Source organism: Leucopleurus acutus (assembly GCF_964270905.1).
Source record: "Leucopleurus acutus genome assembly, chromosome: 12".
NCBI lineage: Eukaryota > Metazoa > Chordata > Mammalia > Artiodactyla > Delphinidae > Leucopleurus > Leucopleurus acutus.
In genome coordinates this window covers 81,488,419-81,501,096 of record NC_139154.1, presented here as the reverse complement: position 1 = coordinate 81,501,096, position 12,678 = coordinate 81,488,419, and the positions used below count along the sequence as shown (strand labels likewise).

The window sequence follows — 12,678 nt, the reverse complement described above, 5'->3', positions numbered from 1 at the left end:
AGGTTTCCACTTGGTAAGTTGCTTGAAAATATTATAACATTGATTATCCATTGATGGATCATCTTGTGCTTTGTTTTTGTAATGTTGGCAGCCAAAAGGAGCAATTGTCGGCTTCTCTCTAACATCACCACCAGAGATCCCAGTCTTCCAGTTGGTACTGAAGGACTCAAAACCATACTACCAGGGTAGCTCTAAAGCTGAATACCAAAGCTGACAGTTGTTTACCAGAAAGATGATTTTGTTCTCCCTCCCCCACCCTGAAAAAGTTCCAAACTGATCAAACCCAAAAGATGCGTAGACCACTTTCAAATCTTCATTCCTAATGGATAAAGGATATTCAATATTAATATAATATTAGATAAGAGTAACTTCAGTTGACCTATCGGTGTATATTGTTACTTGCTAAGGATAGTGATGTGCATCCCAATAAAAACAATAATAGCTAATACTTACTGAATGCTTACTGTGGGCCACGTACTATTCTGTTAACTACATTTACTAATTTAAGCCTCACCATAATTCTTTGAGGCAGGTACAATTTATATTTGTGATAAGTCACTTATAACTAAATAATGAAATCATACCCTATTAATAGGAATTGCTGTGTTACATCATGGGGATACAAACATACTCCATCCCCATCCCTCTTGCCATTTAGGAAACACAGTAGGAGGTTAATTCATAGCAAATTTTATCAGAATTTTCCTTAGTTGCCATGTATACTGTCTTTTCCACCAGGGTTTCAGATATAATGGAGGCAATTTTTGCATTTTAAAGCTATTTAAATTTACTAAGAGTGAAAAGGAATATGAAGAGATTACCACGAAATTTCAGAAAAATGAAGAAACTCCACTATTCACCAAAATGCATCCTGTGCCCTGTGTATATTTTGATCAGGTTACCTAGGCCAGCTGATAATTCCTAGCCAAAGAGTTTGGTGTTCCCCCTTTGAGCCCTGCCTCATTTCTAGTAAATACCTTTTTTTCACTGAAACCCTGTTACTCCCCATTTCTCAGCTTTTTTTCAGGCCTTATCCTATGGCTTTGATTACTATCTCTTGTCAAAGATCCATTTAATAACAACAGTAACTATCAAGAGGTAAACAGCTTAGATAAATGTTCTACTCCACTTTTGTTCCAGAAAACTGGGGTGGCTCTCACTTATATTTAGCAGACAGAAAAAACGAATCAGCAAACTTTAAGATACAACATTTAGAATCATTGAGTCTGAGGAACAAAAGGAAAAAAGATTAAGTGAAATGGGCCTAAAGGACTTATGGGACACTCTCAAGCATACCAACAACTATGGGAGTCTCAGAAAGACAAGTGAGAAAGAGACAGAGAGACTATTTGAAGAAATAATGACCAGAAACTTCCCAAATTTAAGGAAAGAGATGGATCTACAAATCCAACCTCAGTGAACTCCAAATACAATCAACCAGGAGAGAGACCCATGCTAGGACAAATTATAATCAAACTATCAAAAGCTTTTCAGCTTGAAAAAAGCATCTTGAAAGCAGCAAGAGAAAAGCAACTTATCATATACAAGGTATCCTCAATAATATTATCAGCAAGTTTCTAGTAGAAACCTTGGAGGCCTGAGGCAATAAAATGACATATTTAAAGGGCTGAAACAAAAAAGAATGTCAATGGAGAATTCTATATCCAGCAAAACTTTCCTTCAAAAATGAGGCAGAAATTTAGACATTCCTAGCTAAATAAAAGGTGAAGGAGTTCATTACCTTCCCTAAAAGTAATGCTAAAGGGAGTCCTACAGGTTGAAATGAAAGGATCGTAGACAGCAACTTGAACCCATATGAAGAATGTAAAGATCTCCAATAGAGATTAATACATGGACAAATATAAAAACAATTATTATTATAATATTTTACTACACTTTTTATTTTCAACAGGAATTAAAAGACAAAATGCATAGAAAATAATTATAAATCTGTTAGTAGGTACACAGTATATAAAGATGTCATTCATGACCTCAATAACATAAAGCTGGAGCACAGGAACACAACTTAAGTTAACTTGGTATCCATTCAAATTAGATTATTATAATTTAGGATGTTATAATGTAATCCCCATAGTAACTACAAAGAAAATAACTATAGAATATACACAATGGAAATTCAGACGTTTCACTACAAAATATCAACTAAACACAAAAGAAGGCAGTAATGGAGGAAATTAGGAGGAAAAAGGCTATAAGGGGGAAAAAGGCTTTAAGACATACAGAAATTAAATAACAAAATGGGAAAAGTCCTTCCCTATCAGTAGTTATTTTAAATATAATGGAATAAACTCTCCAGTCAAGTCTGCACAGAGCAAAGAGGTTGTAGGTAGGACTTGACTGGTGAGTTTATGTGGGTGAGGATAAGTGAAAGACACCCTTCTCAAAAGAGCTAAAGTAAAAATAGGAATGTCATTGGGATCATGGGATATATGCTAGTACCAAAGGATAGGAATACAGGTGTACCTGAGACATAGCTGTAACCAGAAACTTAAAAGCTGTTTGGACTTTCTTCAATATTTTCTTTCTCCAAAGACCATTTTCGTCTTCTCAAGTTTTTAAGGCAGTAAGCAAGTTTGCCAGTAGGACTCAAACTCTGCATCCTTTAGTTGAGGCATGCAGAGGGAAGAATTATTCTCATTCTTGTTCCAGAATTTCCAGAGAAGGACTTTGATTCAGCTGGTTTCCTTACCCAAGTTGTTCCCATCAACTATGGCCAGAGGGCTGGGTCACATAGCTCCAAGAAAAAGGCTCCCACAATTGGATATGATATGGGGGTCAGTTTTTAGGACAAGGGTATTAGGCAGATAATCCTATAGACATCTACTTCAGAGGTAAAGGAAAGAACCAAACATGACTCCATCCTGCAGGCCAGCAAGATCACCTTTAAAAGAAAGAAAATAGGTGTATTTTCAGGTATTCTGATTCAAGGCTCTTAGAGGACAAGCTGTCCCACAATCATTTGAATATCTAAGACAAGGGAAGGATCAGCACCGTATATCAGGATTTGAGCTGAAGAGACTTCCAAGGAAAGAAATAAGGAATGAGAAATAAAGGATACAGAACCTTGGGGAAACAAACACATAGAGCTGTTCTACTACCCATTCACTCGCTCCTCAAACCATGCCTATATGGCTGCTATCAAATTATTCCACCAAAACAGTTTTCACAATGTTACAGTGACTCCCCTCTCCCTACCCCACCATGACAGTAAATTGAGTAGGCATTTTTAAGTCCTCAACTTATATAACCTTTACAACAGTAGTTAAATATTATTCACTACTCCCTCCATGTCGAAATTTTCTTCTTGTGATTTCTCTGACATCATTCTTGCATGATTTTCTTCCTAACATTTTTCCAGCCATTCCTTCTCAGTTTCCTTTATTGCTTTGTCTTTATCAGACTTCTGTAAATTAACCAAATGCAGCAATCTGGGGAGGGTTTCAAGAAAAACAACTGAATTTCATGTAAGAACAGCAAGTTCTATAGTGTTGTTGGGTTTTTTAAAATATTTATTTATTTTGGCTGCACTGGGTCTTAGTTGCAGCATGTGGGATCTTGTTGTGGCAGGTGGACTTCTTAGTTGTGGCATGGGAACTCCTAGTTGCAGCATGCATATGGGATCTAGTTCCCTGACCAGGGATTGAACCCAGGCCCCCTACATTGGGAGCATGGAGTCTTACATACTGGACTGCCAGGGAAGTTCTTTGTAGTGTTTTAACTTGCCCTTTTCCCATCTGCCCCACCACCCAGCTCCACAGTAGCCTTGAAAACCACAGCCCATAATCCTGGTGAAAATCAGCAGCTCCAGGAGCCAGCAGAGAGTAAAGAACAGTATTGGAGGTCCTTCAAAGTCCCAATCCCAGATAACTATCATTATTTGACTGATGGTTCCTTGGAAGACCTCTTGTGTAAGCCTTTCTTTGTTTGACCTGATTGGAAGCTCACTCTTTGTGAAAAAGCCTTTTCCCCAGGGTGCTTTGTGGAAAACTATTAGAGGCAGTTGTTTAAGATTTTGGCTGCCTGAGAAGGTAAATAAGTACTGGGGCAAACAATAAGCCAACCAAAAAGCTAAAAAGGAAATTCTAGAGAATAAGATATCCATAGGAGATTTGAAAAGCTCGAAAATCTTTCTGGGACTCTGTATAATACTGTGTGCATGCCCGGGACTGTGTGCATTCTTAGGAAATATATGAGATGGTCACCGAAATTCTCACCTCTGGCTGATCTGGAGGCTCTATGCATGCAAGCAGTGGAGGCGAAAGCTGAGTTGTAAAATGCCTAGCTGAGCATTCAAGGGGTTCCCTAAAACACAGAACCCCCACCCAAAAAGATTCCAAGATAGGATTCTAGGATTAAAAATCTTTATCCAATCTGTAGATGACTATTTAGGTAACTGAAAAGAGATTTCAGTGGCTGCACACAACAAAGGATATAGACTTTACAGAATTAGTTCAAAAGTTACCAAACAACAAATAGCAACAACAAACCTTGAAGAAGAGTGATTTACAGAGTTGCCACATTATATTTAAATATATTAATATATTTAACATTTACACATTTATTAAATATTTATAATATTTAAACATATTACTTAAATGCAGTTTTTCAACAAAATTTTGGTTTTTTAATTAAATTTAATTTTTATTTTATATTGCAGTATAGTTGATTTATAATGTTGTGTTAGTTTCAGGTGTACAGGAAAGTGATTCAATTATAAACCTACATATATCCATTCTTTTTCAAATTCTTTTCCCATATAGGTTATTACAGAATATTGAATAGAGTTCCCTGTGCTATACAGTATGTCCGTGTTGATTACATATTTTATATATAGTGGTGTATATATTAACCCCAAATGCACAAGATTTCTATGTATTAATTTTGTATCCTGAAACTTTACTGAATTTATTGATGAGCTCTAGTAGTTTTCTGGTAACATATTAGGACTTTCTATGTGTAGTATCATGTTATCTGCAAAGAGTGGCAGTCTTATTCTTCTTTTCCAATTTGGTTTCCTTTTGTTTCTTTTTCTTTTGTTTTTGTTTTTTTGTGGTACGTGGGCCTCTCACTGTTGTGGCCTCTCCCATTGCGGAGCACAGGCTCCGGACGCACAGGCTCAGCGGCCATGGCTCAAGGGCCCAGCCACTCCGTGGCATGTGGGATCTTCCCGGACCGGGGCACGAACCCGTGTCCCCTGCATTGGCAGGCGGACTCTCAACCACTGCACCACCAGGGAAGCCCCTCTTTTTCTTCTTTGATTGCTGTATCTAGGACTTCCAAAACTATGTTGAATAGAAGTGGTGAGAGTAGATATCTTTGTCTTGTTCCTGTTTCAGTTTTTCACCATGGAGAATGATGTTAGCTGTGGGTTTTTCATATATGGCCTTTTTTATGTTAAGGTAAGTTCCCTCTATGCCCACTTTCTGGAGAGTTTTTTCATAAATCATTGCTGAATTTTATCAGAAGCTTTCTCTGCATCTATTGAGATGATTATATGGTTTTTATTCTTCAATTTGTTAATGTGGTGTATCATATTTATTGATTTGTGGATATTGAAGAATCGTTGCATCCCTGCGATAAATCCCACTTGATCATGGTGTATGATGCTTTTAATGTATTCGGTTAGGATTTGGTTTGTTAGTATTTTGTTGAGGATTTTTGCATCTATGTTCATCAGTGGTATTGGCCTGTAATTTTCTTTTTTGTGGTAGCTTTCTTTTTTTTGCGGTACGCGGGCCTCTCACTGTTGTAGCCTCTCCCGTTGCAGAGCACAGGTTCCGGACACGCAGGCTCAGCGGCCATGGCTCACAGGCCCAGCCGCTCCACGGCATGTGGGATCTTCCCAGACCAGGGCACGAACCCGTGTACCCTGCATCGGCAGGCGGACTGTCAACCACTGCGCCACCAGGGAAGCCCTTTTTTGTGGTATCTTTGGCTTCAGTATCAGGGTGGCAGTGGCCTCATAGAATGAGTTTGGGAGTGTTCCTTCCTCTGCAATGTTACCTCTTCTCTAAATGTTTGATAGAATTTGCCTGTGAAGCCATCTGATCCTGGACTTTTGTTTGTTGGAAGTTTTTAAATCAACAGTTTCAATTTCAGTACTTGTAATTGGTTTGTTCATATTTTCTATTTCCTCCTGGTTCAGTCTAGGAAGGTTGTACCTTTCTAAGAATTTGTTCATTTCTTCTAGGTTGTCGATATATAGTTGCTTGTAGTCTCTTATGGTCCTTCGTATTTCTGTGGTGTCTGTTGTAACTTCTTTTTCACTTCTGATTTTATTGATTTGAGCCCTCTCTTTTTTTCTTCATGAGTCAATTTTGTTTATCTCTTCAAAGAACCAGTTTTTAGTTTCATTGATCTTTTCTATTGTTTTATTCTTCTCTATCTCATTTATTTCCGCTGTGATCTTTAATGATTTCTTTCCTTCTACTAACTTTGTGTTTTGTTTGTTCTTCTTTCTCTAGTTACTTTAGGTGTAAGGTTAGGTTATTTATTTGAGATTTTTCTTCTTTCCTGATATAAGATTGTACTGCTATAAACTTCCCTCTTAGAACTGTTTTTGCTGCATCCCATAGTTTTGGATTGTCGTGTTTTCATTGTCATTTGTCTCTAGGTATTTTTTAGTTTCCTCTTTGATTTATTCAGTGATCCATTGGTTGTTTAGTAACATATTGTTTAACCTCCACGTGCTTGTGTTTTTTTACCTTTTTGCTTGTAATTGATTTCTAATCACATAGCACTGTGGTTGGAAAAGGTGCTTGATGTGATTTCAATTTCCTTAAATTTACCGAGGCTCACTTTGTGGCTCAGCATGTGATCTATCCTGGAGAATGTTCCATTTGCACTTGAGAAGAATGTGTATTCTGTTGCTTTTGGATAGAATGTTTTATAAATATCAATTAAGTCCATCTGATCTAATATGTTCCCTGTTGATTTTCTGTCTGGAAGAGCTGTCCATTGATGTAAGTGGGTGTTAAAGTACTCTACTATTATTGTGTTACTGTTGATTTCTCCTTTCATGGCTGCTAGCATTTGCCTTATATATTGAGGTGCTCCTATTTTGGGTGCATATATATTTACAATTGTTATATTTGCTTCTTGTATTGATCTCTTGATCATTTTGTAGTGTCCTTGTCCCTTGTAACAGTCTTTATTTTAAAGTCTATTTTGTCTGATATGAGTATTGCTACTCCTGATTTCTTTTGATTTCCATTTGCATGGAATATCTTTTTCCATCCCCTCACTTTCAATCTGTATGTGTCCCTAGATCTGAAGCGGGTCTCTTTTAGACAGCATCTATACGGGTATTATTTTTGTATCCATTCAGCAAGCCTGTGTCTCTTGGTTGGAGCATTTAATCCATTTACATTTTAGGTAATTATCCATATGTATGTTCTTATTGCCATTTTGTTAATTTTGGATTTGTTTTTGTAGGTCTTTTTTCTTTGCTTCCTCTTTTGTTCTCTTCTCTTGGGATTTGATGACTATTTCTAGTATTGTGTTTGGATTGCTTTTTCTTTTTTGTGTATCTGTTGTAGATTTTTGGTGTGCAGTTCCCATGAAGTTTTGATATAGCAGTCTACATATATACAAGATTATTTCAAGTTGCTGCTCTCTTAATTTCAAAGGCATTTCCAATATCCTGCATTTGTACTGTCCTCACGATTGCTGGTTTTGATATCATATTTGTGTGTGGAGTCTTTCCTACCTTTAGCTTTCCCATTCATAGTTTTCTTGTTTCTGATTGTGGCCTTTTCTTTTCCACCTAGAGAAGTTCCTTTAGCATTTGTTGTAAGGCTGGTTTGGTGATGGTGAATTCTCTTAGCTTTTGCTTGTCTATGAAGCTTTTAATTTCTGTCAAATCTGAATGAGAGCCTCGCTGGGTAAAGCATTCTTGGTTGTAGGAGTTTCCCTTTCATCACTTTAAATATATGGTGCCACTCCCTTCTGGCCTGCTGAGTTCCCACTGAAAAATCAGCTGATATCCTAATGGGGATTCCGTTTTATGTTGTTTGTTGCTTCTGCCTTGTTGCTTTTAATATTTTCTCTTTGTCTTTAATATTTTTTAGTTTGATTAATATGTCTTGGAATGTTCCTCCTTGAGTTTATCTTGCCTGGGACTCTGTACTTCCTGGACTGAAGTGAGTCTTTCCTTTCCCATGTTAGGGGAGTTTTCAGCTGTAATCTCTTCAGATATTTTCTCAGGCCCTTTCTCTCTGTATTCTCCTTCTGGGATGCCTATAATGTGAATGTTGGTGTGTTTAATGTTATCCCAGAGGTCTCTGAGACTGTCCTCATTTTTTTTTTCCATTCCTTTTTCTTTATTCTGTTCTGTAGCAGTGATTTCCACCACTCTGTCTTCCAACTCACTTATTCGTTTTTCTGCCTCATTTATTCTGTTGATTCCCTGTAGTATATTTTTCATTTCGGTTATATTGTTCATCTCTGTTTGTTTGTTAAGTCTTCTAGTTTTTTTTTTTTTTTACTGTGTTGCGTCCTCGTTTCTGTGCAAGGGTTTTCTCTAGTTGTGGCAAGCGGGGGCCACTCTTCATCGCGGTGCGCGGGCCTCTCACTTTGGCAGCCTCTCTTGTTGCAGAGCACAGGCTCCCTACACGCAGGCTCAGTAGTTGTGGCTCATGGGCCTAGTTGCTCCACGGCATGTGGGATCCTCCCAGACCAGGGCTCGAACCTGTGTCCCCTGCACTAGCAGGCAGATTCTAAACCACTGCACCACCAGGGAAGCCCCTAGCTCTTTGTTAAACATATCTTGTATCTTCTTGGTTTGTACCTCCATTCTTTTTCTGAGATCTTGGATCATGTTTACTATCATTACTTGGAATTCTTTTTCAGGTAGATTGCCTATCTCCACTTCACTTACTTGTTGTTCTGGGGTTTTATCTTGTTCCTTTGTCTGGACCATAGTTCTCTGTCGTTTCATTTTGTCTAACTTTCTGTGTTTGTGGTTTCCTTTCCACCGGCTGCAGAGTTGTAGTTCCTATTGTTTCTGGTGTTTGCCTCCTGTTGGGTGAGGTTGGTTCAGGGGCTTGTTCAGGCTTCCTAGTGGGAGGGACCGATGCCTGCCCACTGGTGGGTGGAGCTGGGTCTTGTCCCTCTGGTGGTCATGGTCATGTCAAGGGGTGTGTTTAGAGGTGGCTGTGAGCTCAGTACAACTTAGGCAGCCTGTCTGCTGATGGGTGTGGCTGTGTTCCCACCCTGCTGGTTGTTTGGCCTGAGGTGTCTCAGCACTGGAGCTGCAGGCTGTTGGGTGGGGCCAGGTCTTGGTGCCAAAATGGCAACCTCCAGGAGAGCTCACACCCATCAGTATTCCCTGGGACCTCCGCCACCAGTGTTCTTGCCCCCACAGTGAGCCACAGCTGACCCCTGCTTCCCCAGGACACTTTCCAAGACCTGCAGGTGAGTTTAGCCCTGGCTCCTGCTTTGTGTGGGTCCCTGTACATGTGAAACCTTGTGTGTGCCTTCGCAAGAGTGGAGTCTCTGTTTCCCTCAGCCCTGTGGAACTCCTGCATTCAAGGCCCACTGGCCTTCAAAGCCAAATGCTCTAGCCTAAATCCTCAGGCTGGGGAGCCTGACATGTGGCTCAGAACTCACTCCTGTGGGACAACCTCTGTGATATATTTTCCAGTTTGTGGGTCGCCCACCCGGTGGGTATGGGATTTCATTATATCATGAAAGCATCCCTCCTACCATCTCGTTGTGGTTTCTTCTTTGTCTTTGGATGTAAATATCTTTTTTGGTAGGTTCCAATCTTTTTTGTCGGTGGTTGTTTAGCAGTTAGCTGTGATCTTGATGTTTTCATGAGAGGGTGAGCTCAAGTTCTTCTACTTTGCCATCTTGTCCGCAATCAAGGGGCTGCTTTTAGTTTAGTTTCTTTATGCCTCTTTCCTCAGCATGTGCTGGCTGTTATCCCCTTGAAATGGGGGTGTACAGGTGTGGTGGCCTGTGCATGCTCCCAGGATGGCACGTACAGCAACCTGCACCTGTGCCCACATCTCTTAGTGGAAGCGGCTGCCTGTGCACTCCCACAACAGCAGGGGCAGTGATTGGCACCTGTTCTCATGTCTCTTGGTGGTGGTGGCAGCTCACACACTCCCAGGACAGTGAGGGCAGTGACTAGCATCTTCTTGTGGGTCTCAAAGCAGCAGCGGTGGTCCGTGCACTCATGGGACAGTGGGGGTAGTGATTGGCACCTACTTGCAGGACTCTTAGCGGAGGCGGCAGCATATGCCCATCTCTGGAACCCAGGATGGCATTGGTGGCTTGCACCCACCCCTGGAGCTCATGTAGATGGTGTCCTGTTGCCTGAGAGTGAACACAGAGAAAGAGGCTCCTATGGAGGTCCCACTCCCACCCCTCTCCCTTGCACCCCCAATGGAGCCTTGCCTCTTTGGTGGGCCCCAGCTTCTTCCGAGTGTACCCTCAGTTGCCACACTCCAGCCTCTTCAGGCTGTGTCCACACAGCCAACTGTGGTCCTCTCCCAGGTCTGAGCTCCAAAGCCTGAACTTCAGCACCCAGCCCCTACCTGCACCAACGGTTGAGCATCTGAGGCTGAGGAGCACAGGGTGGCAGTACCAACCGTTTCTGCATGTCATTCTTCATTTTGCCTACAGCAAACTGGTTGCTACGCTCTCCTCTGAGGCTCCAAAGCTACTCTTCCATCCAGGCTGATCTCCCCACCAGTTAGGGGACTTCCCAGGGTACAGGAACCTGTCCTCCTTCACAGCTCCATCCCTGGGGCACAGGTGCTATCCCGATTCCTTTCGCTCTTTTTCTTTTGTCCTACCCAGTTATGTGGAGGTTTTCTTGCCCTTTCGGAAGTTTGAGGTCTTCTGCCAGCGTTCAGTAGATGTTCTGTACAAATCATTCCACTTGTAGATGTATTTTTTATGTATTTGTCGGAGGCAGTAAGCTCCACTTCCTGCTCCTCTGCCATCTTGATCCCCCCTTAACACAATTTTGAACAGAAAATGATAAGACATTTAATGAAATAAAGTATGACCCATAAACAGTAAAAAACAAAACAAAACAAAAAAAAAACAATCAGTAGAAACAGCCTCTGAGGAAGCCCAGATGTTGGACTTAATAAACAGAGGCTAAATTGAATCCATAGCACTTGGTATAGACCTTTGCACAATAAGTAACTGAATAAGTATTTGTTGAATGAATGAATACAGGAGTGCATGAGGAAAGAGTTATAATACAAAATTAAAATGGAAAAAAAAGGAAAAGTAGAAAATTTTAAAAGTCAGTGAGCAGATGGGTTTTCAGGGGAAGAAAGCCTTTTAAGCATAGATTATTTGTATATCCCTGTACCAATCCACACTGTCTTCGTCACAAAATTGTGTAAGAAATACCTAATAGATATCTCCCCCCACCTTGTTTTTCTTCAAAATTTCCTTAGCTGTTCATGTGCTATGCTCTGCCATATGAGCTTCACTGAGAATTACTTTGTCAAGTTTCATGAAAACTTCATGGGTATTTTAAGTGAAATTGCATAAAGCTAATATTGTCATCCTTACAGTACTGAATATTCCTGTCATGAATGTGGCATACTCTCCTTTTATCAGGTCTTTGACTGTCTTTAATGATGTTCATTAATTTCTCATAATTGTCCTGCACATCTTTTATTAATATTTATTCCTATGAACTTATTTTTTGTTGATATTGTTTTTTTATTTATTGATTTTCAACTTTAATGAGATATAATTGACATATAACACTGTGTAAATTAAGATGCACAGTGTGTTTTTGATACACTTACATATTGCAATATGATTACCACCATAGTGTTGGCTAACACCTCCATCACATCAGATAATTACCATTTCTTTTTTGTTGTGAGAATAAACTCTACTCTCTTAGTGTTTTTTTTGTTTTGCTTTGTTTTGTTTTTGCAGTACGCAGGCCTCTCGCTGTTGTGGCCTCTCCCGTTGCGGAGCACAGGCTCCAGATGAGCAGGCTCAGCAGCCATGGCTCACGGGCCCAGCCGCTCCGCAGCATGTGGGATCTTCCTGGACCGGGGCACGAACCCATGTCCCCTGCATTGGCAGACAGACTCTCAACCACTGTGCCACCAGGGAAGCCCCACTCTTAGTGATTTTTAATAAAGCAATACGGTACTGTTAACTATAACCACAGTGCTGTGTGTTAGGTACCCAGAACTTATTCATCTTATAACTGGAATTGTGTACCTTTTGACCAACATCTCCCCAATTCCCTTACCCCTCAGCCCCTGGTAACCACCACTCTATTCTATTTCTACAAGATCAGCTTTCTGTGATCCACATATAAGCAGTATTAAGTACTATCTGTCTTCCTCTGTCTCACTTATTTAACATAATGCTTTCAAGGTCTATCCAAATGTCACAAATGGCAGGATTTCCTTCTCCTCATGGTTGAAGAATATTCCATTGTATGTAGTTATACACACACACAGCCTCTTCTTTATCCACTCATCCATTGAGGTTGTTTCTGTGTCTTGGTTATTGTGAACAATGCTGCAGTAAACAAGGGAGTGCAGATTATCTTTTCAATATCCATTTAATTGCCTTTGTAAATATACCCGGATGTGGAATTTCTGGATTGTATGGTAGTCCTATTTGTAATTTTTTGAGGAACTTCCATACTGTTTTCCATAT

General features: G+C 40.2%; 1 protein-coding gene across 1 annotated transcript in view; it reads left to right on the top strand.

Annotated features, from left to right (window-relative positions):
- The window catches only part of WDPCP (WD repeat containing planar cell polarity effector), a 276,624-nt gene that overhangs the window by 254,304 nt on the left and 9,642 nt on the right, over window positions 1-12,678 (top strand). The window lies entirely within an intron of this gene.